A 14,632-nucleotide genomic window follows, 5' to 3' on the forward strand; every position below is an offset into this window, starting at 1 on the left:
AAGTCAACTGGAATTTTTCCACTGGCTTCAATGGATTTTAGGTCAGATCCTAAAGAGTGGACCAGGCTGGATGAACAGGGAAGGAAGGAGAGGTTTATGGGGCACTTTGTACAAAATATTTTACATAATGACTAGCTTCAGACTACCACCTTTATATAACTTTTGAGCGAAGCCCACTGTGGCATTGCAATAGATTTGCAATCAGAAAACAATCCAAATGGTTTTAAAAGTACCATTTCCCTGCTTTCTAGTCTTGGTTTTTGAAAGAAAGACAGATTGAAAATACCATACGTATAGCTTTATAGCAGATGTTTTTTGTTTACAAACTCTAATGGAAGATGCTTTGCAGATTGAAAGAATGCAATGACCGAGTTAAATAACAGGAAGACAGGGAAATTAGAGCAGGCAATGAATAGGCACATTGTGTGATGACTACCTCAGTGGATCTATAGTGATGTTTTCCTGAGACAGGATTTCAGAAAATGTCCACCACCAAGATGCTGTATAGTCATATTAGCATTGACAAGACACCCTACAATCACACTGTTTCTATAGCTGTAGCACACTGACCACATTGATATGATTGAATTAGTCTATAGAATAGAAACATTTTCATAGATATAATGAAACACTGTCCCTAAAGAAAGTTCCATTTTGGGATTCTGGAAATAAGTAACTGAAGTTCCCATATTGTAATTTGCAATGTCACTAAAACCCCTTTATGTATTTTTTTTATTATATATATGCTTATATTGTATTATCTTTATATAGCTTCAGCTAACATCTTAATACATATTACTAATGTAAAATATTGATCTCTTAACAACAATTTAAAATCTGTATGTAGTGCCATCAGTCCTGATTTTCAGTGCAAAGGATCCCAGAGTTGCCTTATACATATAGCACTAAGGAGATGAAACCACTTATAGGATGGCCAATTTAACTAGATGGGTAACCATAAAGGCATCTTGAATAATCTGTCCCACGAAAGCTCACCTAATAAACTATTTTGCTAGTTTTTAAAGTGCTACTTGACTGCTTTTTGTTTTGATAGTGTATAGACTAGCACGGCTTCCTCTCTGTTACTATTCAACATGGAAGGCACTACATTTAGCTGTTCATAAAGGCATGGAATTTTGGGCAAGGACAGTAGGGCAAACCTCTAATTTAACAAAATGTGCCATGCTCTATTAATAATGCCTTTCAGTGCTAACACCTAAATTACATGGAAATGAGGGAGGACAAGCCTCTGCCTCCTTCCCCTTCCCCAGACCATTCAGTTGCAGATTTGCAATGTAAGCTTATTGCAAACTCTGCATGTAAGGACTGAGGCCAAAACCATCACTGTATTGTCTTAAAGTAAGCTCTCCAGCCATTAAAAAGCCAAGTAGTCCTGTAGCACCTTAAAGACTAAAAATTTATTTATTTGGTAATGAGCTTTTGTGGAAAAGACCTACTTCTTCAGAGTAACACATCTACCCCTCTGAGACTCTCCTGGCATTAAGCATGCTGGGAAAACATTGTTCAGAGGGTGGATCACAAGCAATGGCACTTTCAGATCACCTTCTGCATTGCAGCCTGTGTAGTTTTGCCCTGCCTTCCATGGAAGCTGGAATCCACCCTTATTAAGTGAAAGATTACCAGGGCCCTAAAAAGAGTGCGATTTAAGGAGACAATCCCACCTCCACCCCCTTCCTTGCTTGAAGCTGTTTGGGGCTCTGATAAAATCCCAATTATTTGCCTCACTGAGGGGGATGGAGGGGACCACAACCCTGCCCACTCATCTACGCTGGCTCACTGTGCAGGGTGCCTGCCATGTTTGCTGCCCTGAGAACTCTGGGGGAACTGTGTTTGTGTTGCTTAGCACACTGCTGTGGGACAGTATGCACACCTTGCCAGTAGTGTTCCCTCCACTTTTTCCCCTCCATCCATGGGTGGAATACATTTTGTTGTGTGCACCATAGCACGTGAAGGTGTGCACCATGCAGAGAAACACATGCTGCCAGCTTTGGGCACATTGGTAATCAGCTGGGCAGCACCTAGATCTCACCCAAGCTCTTAGTTTACAGGGAACACTGCCTGCCGCTACCATCTGCTCAAAGATGGCCCAATATAGCTCTAAAACAGGATTCGAGAGATCACTATTAGATCAATATAAAATGCAGTAGCTATTAAATGGATACCATCAGATTAAAATAATATTTCAAAAATTAGACGTGTCCTCCCCTGTATTACTAATAGCACCTCAGCACTGGTGGAAAGCAAATTAGATTTGTAAAATTCTTTCATCCCACTTGAAAGCATTGTAAAAATCTAATTTGCCATTCACCCATGCATCTAACTTTGTTGTATTTCTGTCAATTTAGAATAATGAAAACAAAACAAACCTGAAGAAGAAATCTATGTAAGCTGAAAGCCCCCCCACAGCCACAGAGATACAATAAGATACTACTTCACCCACCTCTCTCTAGAAAACAAACCAGTCAGTTCCATTTCATTTTCCTGCTACTATACTCCCTGCATTCAAAATCCTGCTAATGATTCTTTTGAACCATGACATCTTATAGGAAACCAACTAGCTGATTATGGCTAGATTGGAAGCACTTGGGGATAAATCCTTCTGATTCCCACTCATCTGTGATATTCAGATGTTTATTACGTAGCAATTAATATAAGTAAGCACCAATGGTCCATCTAGCTCAGCATCCTGTATCTGACAGTGGTCAGAGCCAGATGTTTCAGAAGAAATGACCAGAACAAGACAATTATCAGGTAATCTATATCATGCCCAGCAGTGTTGCCTGTCAGCTGAGTGCATGGCTACCCAGGAGATATTCAGGTGCTGCCCAGCTGATTAGCAAGCACCCACAGTGGGCAGCCTGTGTTTCTCTTGGTGGTGTACATCCTCCTATGCCTTGGTGCATATAAGACAATTTATTCTGCCTCTGGATGGACAAAAATTAGAGGGCACCTCCTGCCCAGTCCCAGTTTCTGGTTTATGGACAGCCAGAGCATGGGGTTTTGCAGCTTGGCATCACCCCTGTTCACCGTCCCCACTCTCTACCAATCTGCAACGTGGCTGGCGCAGGAACCGCATTTTTTGTTGCTTCACAAAGCCCATAAATCCAACATGCAGTGGGCCTTGCCGAAACAAGCAAACAATCCTCCTAAAGCTTCTCCAAGCTCAAGGGCCTGAAAGATTCGTGAAGCAATTGCAATGAGACTTTCCAGGAAGACATTTCCACCGGTCTTAGGCTGGGGAGGAACTTTAACAGGTTGATCTATGGCTCTAGAGCCCAACAGGGTGAGGGGAAGCTGACCTGAGGGACTGGTCCCTTACTTGATTGGGGAGGGAGGGAAGGAAGGGGGGACGGGAATTTTGTTCAGGTTTCCACCAAAACTGAACTCCTTTGCTCGCTCCAGTCGTGGGAACACCACTCAGAAGGGAAATGCGAAAAAAAAACAATCCCCCCCGCTCCACCCCATCCTTCGGCAGCAAACCGTGCCGCGCGCCCTACAGGGTTAAATGCAAACATTCCTACCCGGGGAATTGCATTATGCCCTCGGCTCTTCAGCCCTGCGCGGAGCCGCCTTGCACGCGACAAGACCTCCCCGTGCAGCTGGGGAGCCCGTGAGAACCAGTTCCCTTGCAAGCGCACGCGAGCAAGGCATTGTGCGGCCAGGACAATTGCAACGTCCCTGGAGCAGAGCGAGCCCCAGTGCAAGCGGCTCTGGCTCGCGGGTTTTCACCATGCACGGGCGTCCCGGGTTCCCGGAGCTTTGCGGCGGCAGCAGGCGCTGGGCGCGCTGCAGCGTGAGCCGCTAAGGAGGCGGGGGAAGGAAGAGCTGAGCTGCCCGTCCATAAATGCCCCTGTTGAACTTTGAATACATTAGTTGACATCAGTGAGAGGGGGGCTGCCAGCCCCTCGCCCCCCTTTCTCCTCCTCCTCCCGCCCCCCCCGATGGGAAGAGTGGAAGCGGAGGGGCTGCTTCGGGCTGGAAGGCAACGGGAGGACAGACTCCAGTCCCACCAACTCCAAGCGGGCCGCCTGGCGGATGGCCGCCCGGGGGGGCTGAGAAACGGGGGACTTGTCTGAGCCGCCTCCCCCCGCGCAGAGTCAGAGCAAGATGCGCAAGTGAGTTACTGACCCCCCCCCCACTAGTAAGTAACAGGCACCCAATGGGGTGGGGGGTGTCCCTCTTTCCTGTCGCTATTTTAAATGGGGGGGGGAGTTGCAAACTTTAGCAACTCGCGCGCGCGCGGGGGCGGAGGTGGGGTTCACGGGTGAAGCGGGGAGCTGCGCCTTGCACAACGCAGGGCGAAGCCAGCGGCAGCCGGGGAGGAGGAGGGGGTGTCCCTTGGAGACCAGCTATTGTGTGGCTTCCCCTCCCCGGCCGCGGCGGCACGGATCGGGGCGAGGCGGCTGGCGGCGGCGGCCCGGGGAAGGGGCGACTAGGTGATGGGGCTGCGTTGCACCGGGGGTGGGGGGGGAAGCGGGTGTAACGCGCTGGAGAGGAAATTAACTCGGCGAGGCGGTGGTGGGAGTGATTTGTTTGCTCCCTGTCTCTCCCGAGGGCCACTCAGCAGGGCTGCACAAAGCGGGGTGTGCGCGGGGGGTGGGGGGGGTGCGCCCCCTTGGAGGACAAGGAGACGAATGATTTTTCTCCCGGATGGTAATTTGCCTTTGTGGTAGGGGTGGCCCATTAGCGTTCCGCTCACGTCCTGATGAAGATCAAAAGCGGAGGGGGAGAGGGAACCGGCGAGCCCAGCGCGGCTCCTTGGTTGCGTGTATTGTTGGCCATTTTAAGGGGTGGGGGCCTGCAGGGGACCGCGACCAAATCTTTGCGGAGCCAACGCGTACACCGACCGAAAGTTGCAGATCTGGATTTTCCCGCAGTTGCCACCTGCCACGGGGTGCAGGCTGGGAGCACGAGCGCCCAGACAGTGTTAGTTTTCTTAAAGGGAACAATAAAAAGAGGGGGAGGGGAGGCGGAAGTGTGCGACTATTTTAAAGGGTTTGTCAAGCCCCTGTTGTTCAATTATTAAATTTGTCCCTTTATGTATAGACTTGGATAGCTGCTGGGCAGTAAGGGAGAAGTGCCCTTGTGTGGCTGTTTGTACACCGTTGGCTCTGTTGGGGCTTTTACATTATTTCCTGAACTTAAAAAATTAGCCCCAAGCCTGTGAGATCCCAGCTCCTGATTTCTTTCTACCTGGTGGGGGAGTGGGTGGTCATGGAGAAGTTTAGGCTTGTTCTAAGCAGGAATGATCATGCCCTTATTTATCTTTCTTTGCTCAAACTCTTGTTTAGGTTGCAATAGATCTCGGTGCCTTTGGGTGGGTTCAGGTACAAACCCATATCCTGGGCCTACTGCACTGTGAACAGGAGAGAACTCAACTCAAGGGTAAAGTTGTAACTGGGTTATGAGTCTCTTCCCCAGCTTTCCTATATTTGTGTATTGGATGGATGGCAAATGTTGTTATTGCTTTGGTAGATTATTAGAAAAGATGGACGAATAAAGGCTAGAAAGAGGGAGACAGCCTAGATGGAACAAACTGTTCCCACAGTGAAGCGCTCTTGGTTATATGCCTGATTTCTAAAGTACCTGAGGGAGAAAACTCTGGTCAAAAGCTGCAGATAAAAATGGGGTGGTAAGAAGGAAAATCCTGCTGATATTTAACTAGATTACTCAGGGTTTTAAAATAGTTCGTTTTTCTTGACAGCTGCTTGAATCATGCTTGTATTTCTTCTTCTAAACCCTCCAACTGAAACTTTTCCTTCCAAAATAGAACTGAGTGATGAATGAGGCATATTACAGTAAGCAACTTTTGTGGGGTGTGTTTGCCTTATGGTGTTTTAGAAGGGGGAGGGTGATTTCCCCCTTTCCATTTCTCTGTCCTTAAAGAGATCGAGTTTTTGTCCTCAGACTGTCAGGGATGTGTTAATCCCTAAGTAGTCCAGGGGTTCCTTCCATACGAAATGTGGGTATTTGGCTTTGTTTGCTGTCCCTCCTCCTGTTGTTAGGTTGGCCCAAACTGACAATGTTTGCCCTCAGAGTGGTGCTCCACCCCCCCGCTCCCAAAGACACTCAGACACCCAGAGAGGAGCAAAAGTGCAAACTAGAGAGAGTTCAAATCAGAAGACAAAAGGCCCTGGGAAATGGGGAATGACTTCTAGGACAGTGCTCCCATCCCTTCATACACACAGCCTTGAAAAGGTGGCATGCTTCATAATACAATGAAACAAGTGCTTAATTTGAAAAGGCCTCTACTGGTTTTGCCTGACCACACTTGCACTCCATGTGGTGAACTGTGGCTCAGCTCTTGCAAGTATTACTCCCATTTAAGTCACTTAAACTGAAGCAGGATTGGATCTCAGATGCTTAGGACAAGGGAGGAAATGTTCTTGAAGAGCATCACTGAAGGATTTTCTATTCTGAAGGCATCTTGCCTGGCAAATTGGTGCAGGCTGTAAATGAGTTTTGGGTAGCTCTGATGAATAACTTTTTTTAGAGCCCTAAGAAGTAATGTCAGGGTTAAATGAGACCTTTTGCATGATCATGTTTTACTGAAAACAAATGCACGTGAAGTTTTGCCTGGTTGGGTCTAGGCTGTTGATTTGTTGTTGAGCAAAAGGGGGCAGTATCAAACAGTACTACAAAGAAATCCACTCTTTGGAACTGTGTGTGCAAGTTTCTGCCTTGGGCATTAACACTGGTCGTTCCTATAGGTAACTTTACAGTCCTTAGATGATTAGTTTCACTGATGATCATCTCCTTACCTGAGTAAAAGTTGCAGGATCAAAGCTTTCATTGTTAGATTCCCCCCAAAGGAAAGTATTTGAAGCATGAAGTAGCAAGCTTGGATCACACTGGTATTCCAGTGAAATGTTTTGTGTTAAAAATGATACCATATGGTTACAAAGCCACTTTTCTTCCTATAAAGGAGGCCAACAACTATTAAAATACCAGGGATACTCCTAGAGAAATTGACGGTGAGGCAAAATTCCTGTTGATTTCACTGAGCAGGTTCAAGCCCTAGCTTTGGACCGCTATTAATATAAATGCCCTCAAAGTAATTTTCTTCACTGCTTTTCATACTAGAAGGAGAAATGGACATTTTGTTTTGTCCTTTGCTTCCTAAGAGAACTCATTTATTTTCAGCCTCAGGAAATATATTGATCAGGCATAGAGAATTTTTTAAAAAGTGCATTAAAAGACTTTTAACCTTTTCTTTACCTACTAGCTGGAACCTTTGTGATTTTACATACCTTTTGCTATAAAATGGAATGTGACATATTTCAGGGTTAAAGGAACACTGCAAACATAAAACAATCAGTAGGCAAGTACACATTTACCTGTCACGGGCTATTAGATCATTAAAGTGACAGACAAATCCAAATACATGCTACTGTTTTTCTTTTTAATTTTTGTGTTTCCCTTAATTTGGACAAAGAAAAAATCAGTGAAGCTAGTTTTAAATGTGTTTTTATAGCTGGCTCCACTCATACATTCATAAGACTGTATGGTTTGCGTTTCCCATACTGGAAAGGAATATTTATTTCTTAGAATATATCTTAGAAATGATTGTCATTTGGTTCAGTCTTGGGTCTGAGAATTGTGTACACACACACATATGAGAGGGGCCAAGTTTGAATTGACAGTCTAATTTTTCTTTTTTAAAACTTGCTTTACAACCAAAGAAGCTCAACATACAGCAGAATTTGATACATTTTAATGAAAAATGTTGTTTATAATCAAGCCCAGATAAGCTTCTTTCCAGTTGTCCCCAACCTTATCTTAGGGTAAAGTTTGCCCCCCTGGCCTGTTCCCCGTTCAGTTCTTATGTGCCATAAGGATTTCAAAATATTGCTTAAGAGATGCATAGGCCTTTTGCTGACCTTCTGTGCAGTTGTCAATTTGCAGTATTCCATCTCACATTATTCTGATTTACTGTAACAGACTATCTCAAAGTATTACAGCACTGTTCTGCTGGTCCCACTGGAAACATTTAGCATGACTGATGACTGCAGTGTATAATATCTAGCCAATATTGGGATCAAAATACCATTTTTTTTTAAATCTGTTTCCCTTCTAAGGAAAATAAAAACATTTTTATACAGTCAGGTATGATAACATAACAGCATATGAGTATATTGCTGTGATGTTTTCTCTGTTTTTTCTTTCTGGACAGGAACATATTGTGTATGATAGCTGCATTCATTCTTTGTATCTTTAATCAGAAATTTCATTAGCCTTGATGGGTGTGTTACGTTAGTAAGGAAAGATTTCTGTAGCCGTTGGGGCAATGTTTCCTTATTTTTGGGGTAGTACCTTGCAAATTTAGTGATACTGCTGGAGATCTGGGAATTTACCAGTTGAATTCCTACTGTAATGCAGAGTACCCTGTTCTCATTGATGTCCTCCATTCCAGGTTTAAGTCCCATAAGCAAGTCCAACAAAGTTCTTATGCAACCGTGTGAGAAATCCCATTGACTTCAGTGAGATTGCTCACAGATTCAGAGCTACCAATGTGCTACAGTGCGTTGTTGGACTGGGTCTATATCAGATATTGGAAGAAATAAATTTGCATATTTCAAAGACTGTTTCAAGTATTCTGTGCTTTTAGCAAACTTTCCCAACCATTGATGGGTTGTAGTTATTACCTTGTTACGGAACATATGTCTATGAGCTTAGTGACTTCCCACCTGTCTAAATCTGTTGGGTAATTATGCAGGAAATAGGTTATCAAATTCAGAATATGGCCCCAGTTCAGCAATGGGACTGCTCCCATGTTTAAAGTTAAGCAGGTGCTTAGCTGTTCTTGTGTATTTTGTTATTCATTTTAGTGAGCTTTAAATTACATCTCAAGCAATCATTCCAACTGCTAGGCTTAATTCTCAAATTGATTGTGACCACACTGAGCATTTATGATAAAACTTTAATATCTGATTGGTTTTTCATTAGGTAGTAGTTTGTGGAATGAGCACAGGATTCCCGCCCCCCACCCACATCCCTTTGCCTCATGAAGCTAAGTGCCTGTCTACTTGCTAGTTTCATAATATAGTGAACCTTTGACTGTAAGGTTATATCAAGGAGGCAAAAAAATTGATTCCTGGTACAAAGGGCCAGTTAAAAAGGTTCAAGTTTATCCATTGTGTAGGAACAGTCTAGCTCAGGTGACTAGCTGTAATGCGGTAACTCACAACACAGAATGGTTGTAATTTATTTGGTCTCTGGCAGATGTTCTGCTCAGTTTCAATGGCTTGATCTTGCTTTTCCAAATTTTGGAATAGTGGGTTATGACTGCATCTTTCAACGTGTCAATAGGCCCTCCTTTAGACGTGGTGTAGGTGAGTCTGCATTCTGTAGGGAGCGCTTAGCTCTGTGTCTGATCAGACTCTTGGCATAGATTGGGGTGGACAAACTTACTGACCCCTCAAACTGCATATAAAAATCTTCTGATGTTCAAGAGCTGGGACACGCCTGCTAGGCTTATGGCTTCAGTTCTGCAGGAGACACCTACCAGGGCTTGGGACTTCAGCCCTGCTCCTTCTGAACTTGACAGGCATGCCCCACAGGGCAGAAGCCATGAGGACTGCTCGCCCTCCTACCCGTTGGTTGGGCAGAAGTCCCTACTCCACCAACCTGCTGCAAGGCAGAGGTCCCAAGCTCCCCTCTCAACAGGCTAGTAGGTAGACAGTGAGGATGGGAGTGTGGGAGACTCGGTGAGCCACATACAATAATTGTTTTGGCCACGCCGATACAGATTCTACTTACAGGCCTTGCTCCTTTGAGCAGTTCCATTGAAGCGTATAGCTTGTGCGAATAAGGCTGCACAACTGGGCTCTGCATGTGTGATCCACAAGTACTTTGCTGTTCTCAAATATTATGGACATTTAAACTTTCATATCTTCCAGACTTCTGATACCATCATTCTTAAAAAGGGCTCAATGTAGCATAAGCACATAGCTTTAACAAAATGTGTTTGCTACCTGCTGGAACAGGTGGATCTGAAGTCCGTTAATTCCATGTCATTTATTCCAGACCACTTTCTGTAATAATTTATGCTTCCAAAGATGTCTGTTGTGTAGCCAAGAGGGAACCGTGGCTGGCTACATGAAATTTTACACATCTTTTACATCTAACACAGATTCAAATGCAAAATCTGACTCTGTAAGAGATCATGGGAATTTGTGAAATTCCCTGGAGGAGTTGTAATTCATGAATTGATATATGCACCACATCCATTCATAGATGAGGATTCTTTTGAACTGTGATGTGTAATGTGTTCCATGTGCTTCATTTGAATAGTAATATTTTCATGTGACAACTCATCCAAAGATAATGCAAGTTATGCAGAAATTTTAAAAATAGCTTTCATTTTACTTTTTCAAAATGTAACAATGAAAGTTACTTATAATTTATACCAAAAGTGTTCTAACATTAGTCAAGTATAGTGGGTTCTGTGAAATGACTGTAGTAGCTATTAACGGCACAGGTCCCGATAACTCTCTTGGGAATCACTCGAAGTACAGGAAACAATCTGATTGATTAACAGGTTTTCTGATAAAGGAGGCTCAGATTTTTTTGCAAAGTCTTCAGTCCTACAGCAGGATCTGTACAATGGACCTTAGTACTTGTGTAGAACTCCATTAACTTAAAGGGGTGAATGAGCATAGAGCATGCTGGGATCTATGACTGGAAATACTGTGGAATACTTGAAGACTGAGAGGGACACAGATAATATGAACTTGAAACAGAGGCAGTATGCCAGCAGCACTCTGATTACAGCCTCCATCAGATAACATGTATTCTAAATTGGACAAAGGCAGAGCTGCGTGAAAAACGAGATTCCTCAGTCTGGGGACTGATTCTCCCAGAATTCCCTCTCCACCCCCAAATTCTCTCATCAACCTCAGCTGGACTTTTTTGTTTATTTTCTTGCCTGTATAAAAGACAGGAGGTTGCTGAATAATGGTGGCCTCTTGTCCAGGTTTAATTTCTGTGCTATGTTGCCCAGGCAGGCATAAATTGTTTAGATAGCTTCTTTAGCCGTGTCTACACGTGCATGCTACTTCGAAGTAGCGGCACTAACTTCGAAATAGCGCCCGTCACGGCTACACGCGCCAGGCGCTATTTCGAAGTTAACTTCGACTTTAGGCGGCGAGACGTTGAAGTCGCTAACCCCATGAGGGGATAGGAATAGCGCCCTACTTCGACGTTGAACGTCGAAGTAGGGACCGTGTAGTCGTTGCGTGTCCCGCAACTTCGAAATAGTGGGGTCCGCCATGGCGACCATCAGCTGAGGGGTTGAGAGACGCTCTCTCTCGAGCCCCTGCGGGGCTCTATGGTCACCGTGGGCAGCAGCCCTTAGCCCAGGGCTTTTGGCTGCTGCTGCGGCAGCTGGGGATCCATGCTGCAGACACAGGGTCTGCAACCAGTTGTCGGCTCTGTATATTTTGTGTTGTTTAGTGCAACTGTGTCTGGGAGGGGCCCTTTAAGGGAGCGGCTTGCTGTTGAGTCCGCCCTGTGACCCCGTCTGCAGCTGTGCCTGGCACCCTTATTTCAATGTGTGCTACTTTGGCATGTAGACGTTCCCTCGCAGCGCCTATTTCGATGTGGTGCCGCACAACGTCGAAGTTGAACATCGACGTTGCCAGCCCTGGAGGACGTGTAGACGTTATTCATCGAAATAGGCTATTTCGATGTAGGCTTCACGTGTAGACGTAGCCTTTGTCTCATAAAAGGATACCTTTGTCAGTGACAGATCAAGCCATGGTTAGAGACTCATTTTGGACTGATGAGTAAGAAGGACTAATGCAATAGATACAAACACATGTGAAGACCTACTTGAACTTTCGGGCTGTCAATGGGTGGGGGCAAAGGGCCCCAGGCCCAACAATTTAAAAGGGCCTGGGGCTTCAGGCTGCTGCTATTATGACCACAGTAGCAGCCGGATTGGAGCCCTGGGCCCTTAAAATCGCTGCAAGACAGAGCCCCGGGGTGTGGTCTGGGTGGTGGCGAGTGCTGGCTCATCCAAATCCCACCCCTTCTGGAAGGCATGGAGCTGTGGTACCCCATAGCCCATGACCTGGTAACGTCTCTGACCAGCTCTGGTGAGCCTGTATGAATGAGAGGAGAAAACTGGCCAGATCTCAAAAATTTATTCACATGATCACAGGTTCTCCCGCCTTCCCCACTCGCTTTCTACTCTTATTGTAAATTACAATCAGAGAGAGTTCTTAAATCAACAGCATTTCACAGGGCAATCAGCTTCTGCCCTGCCAGGCTGTATATTGTTCCACAATGTGCCTTGTGTTCCCTGTCAGTGATGTGCTTGTGTGACCACTCAGGAGAGATTCAAGTGCCACCCAGCTGATTAGCAGAGGGCCCACAGCCAGGTATTATGTTTCCATGGTTAGTGCACATTCACCTACCTCTGGGTGCACATAAAAGTTATTCTGCACGTGAATGGAAAAGATTAGCAGCAACACGAAGCTTGACTTTTCCAGGGTCCATTGTGCACCTCAGAAGTCTTATGTGTTAAAGTCTGAGACTTGTCACTTGCCTGAAGTTCGATATACTTATCCATAGTAAAACAGCTCAACAATTATTTAATTATCTAGTAACTAAATAGCCAAAATAAAAAGTGACTTTAATGTTTCACATGTAGCCAGAAAATACCAGTGATATATTTCTTCCCCATTCCTCACTGAAGCCTTTTTAACCACGTTCTGACCCATGGTGTGGCTGCCTACATGTTATTGCAATACAAGTACAGGTTGAACATCTCTAGTCCAGTACTCTGAGGACCTGAGTTTGCAGAACAATGGGAGTTCAATATTATTATCTAGTAGCATTATCAACCTTTCCACTGCTTACTGGGCTCTTAGAAGACACTTAGGGATAAATTACACTGAAATAATAGCACAGACAGCTGAGAGTCAGGACTGGTGGCTGTAAACAAACTTTATGGACTCTGGGAAGCTTGACCACACCCATGATGAGTGGTTGTCTAGCTAACTGAAATAATGCCAGATCACAGATATTGCCAGACGAGAGTGTGCCAGACTAGAGAGGTGTCACTTGTAATTAATAATTGTGGCCGATGACCCCATCTCTCTTAATGGATCAGAAATCTAAGTGACTTGCCAAAGGACACTGAGTGACTGGCAGAAATGAGTTTAGACTCAAAACACACAGTTCCTAGGCACCAGATCAGGAAAGTACTTAAATATATACTTATATATGCAACATGTGTTTAAGTTCCATTGAGCCAGTGCTTTCCTGAATGAGAGCTCTAGTCCTGTGCCTTAAAGCAATGAACATAATTTTCCAAAGCCTTACTCACCCAAGCAATTCAGTTGAAGTGAATAGGCTTTCTACCTGAGAGAGAGCTGTTCACCTAAGTAAAGGAGTGCAGAATAGTGCCCAGTGTTTTGAAGCAGGACTGGATCGTTCTTGAAATGTAAAGATTTAATTAAGATGTTATTTACTTGTTTTTATTAAACTTAGCCTGTCCTCCTGTAACTAACAGAAACAGTTTCCGGGAGAGTAATGTACCAGGTATCTGCTGTATTTGTCTAGGATCATACATCATGGTATTGCTAATGTGATGTGTTCCTTCTAATGTGTCTTTGAAATATTAAAACAACTTAGAATTGGAAAGAGTTCTGCGCACCCACCTGTCTTTGCTTCTGTCCACCAGACTTCATTGCATTGCTGTTGAGAATTATGAGTTCATTATACTCTTGGAATGTTAATGGCACTTCATTTTCCCTAAATTTCTTCTTCATATTTATGTATTGATTCTTCATTTGAACACCATTTTGCAGCTGATGCTGGTGTTACGCAGAATAGCTGACGTGAGTTAGTTTCAAGAAGACTGAAGCTCCCTTGCTTTCCTTCTCCGCCAAGTATTGGGGTGTAAAGTTGAAATGCTGAGGCATCCAAAATAGGAAATCATGTAAAAAGGCAACTGGAGACAGTGATTGTTTTGTTCTGATTCCGTGAGTACAGTGTGCATCCAGATGGCAAATCTAAAATTGCTCATTGGAAATCCAGTGCTTGAACCTGTAAATAGCACACGTGAATAATACCTGTGAGCAACTGTGTTGACTTTATTGGGGCTAGTTTGAGAGTAAGGAATCTGTATGTAAATTGTTCTCATAAGTAGCTCTCACTAGATAAGGTTACACCGCAAATATATGCGGGTGGCAGCAAGTTCCTGAACCCCAAGTCTCCTGATCTGGCCTTGTGTTGTGGGCTAATAAGAGCAGTGTAGACATTCCTACTTGGGCTGTGAAATTCAGAAGCGGAGGGGTGTCTCTGACAATATTTCCTCTAACATTTTCCATCCATGAGTGGAATAAATTTATGTGCGCCAAGGCATGGGCAGATGGACGCGACCAATGAAACACATGCTGCCAGCTGTGGGCGCTCTGCTGCTTAGCTGTGTGGCATTTGAATCTCTCCTGGGCAGCTGCCCAAGGGCACAGATTGCAGGGAACACCAATCTCTGATTCCTGAAATAATGTGCCCCTCCCCCACCCCTAAAGAACAAACAGCAGCGGTTCTCAAACTGTGAGTTGGAACTGCATAGTGGGTCACGAACCTGCTTTTCATGAGG

General features: G+C 44.6%; 1 protein-coding gene across 1 annotated transcript in view; it reads left to right on the plus strand.

Moving 5' to 3' along the window:
• The first annotated feature begins 4,042 nt into the window (after window positions 1-4,042).
• Window positions 4,043-14,632, plus strand: part of SEMA5B (semaphorin 5B) — a 341,594-nt gene continuing 331,004 nt past the window's right edge. The window contains exon 1 of the mRNA XM_075001545.1: window positions 4,043-4,136. The gene's annotated coding sequence lies outside the window, so the exon portion shown is untranslated. The remainder of the gene's footprint in view (window positions 4,137-14,632) is intronic.

Source organism: Carettochelys insculpta, chromosome 8, assembly GCF_033958435.1.
Source record: "Carettochelys insculpta isolate YL-2023 chromosome 8, ASM3395843v1, whole genome shotgun sequence".
NCBI lineage: Eukaryota > Metazoa > Chordata > Testudines > Carettochelyidae > Carettochelys > Carettochelys insculpta.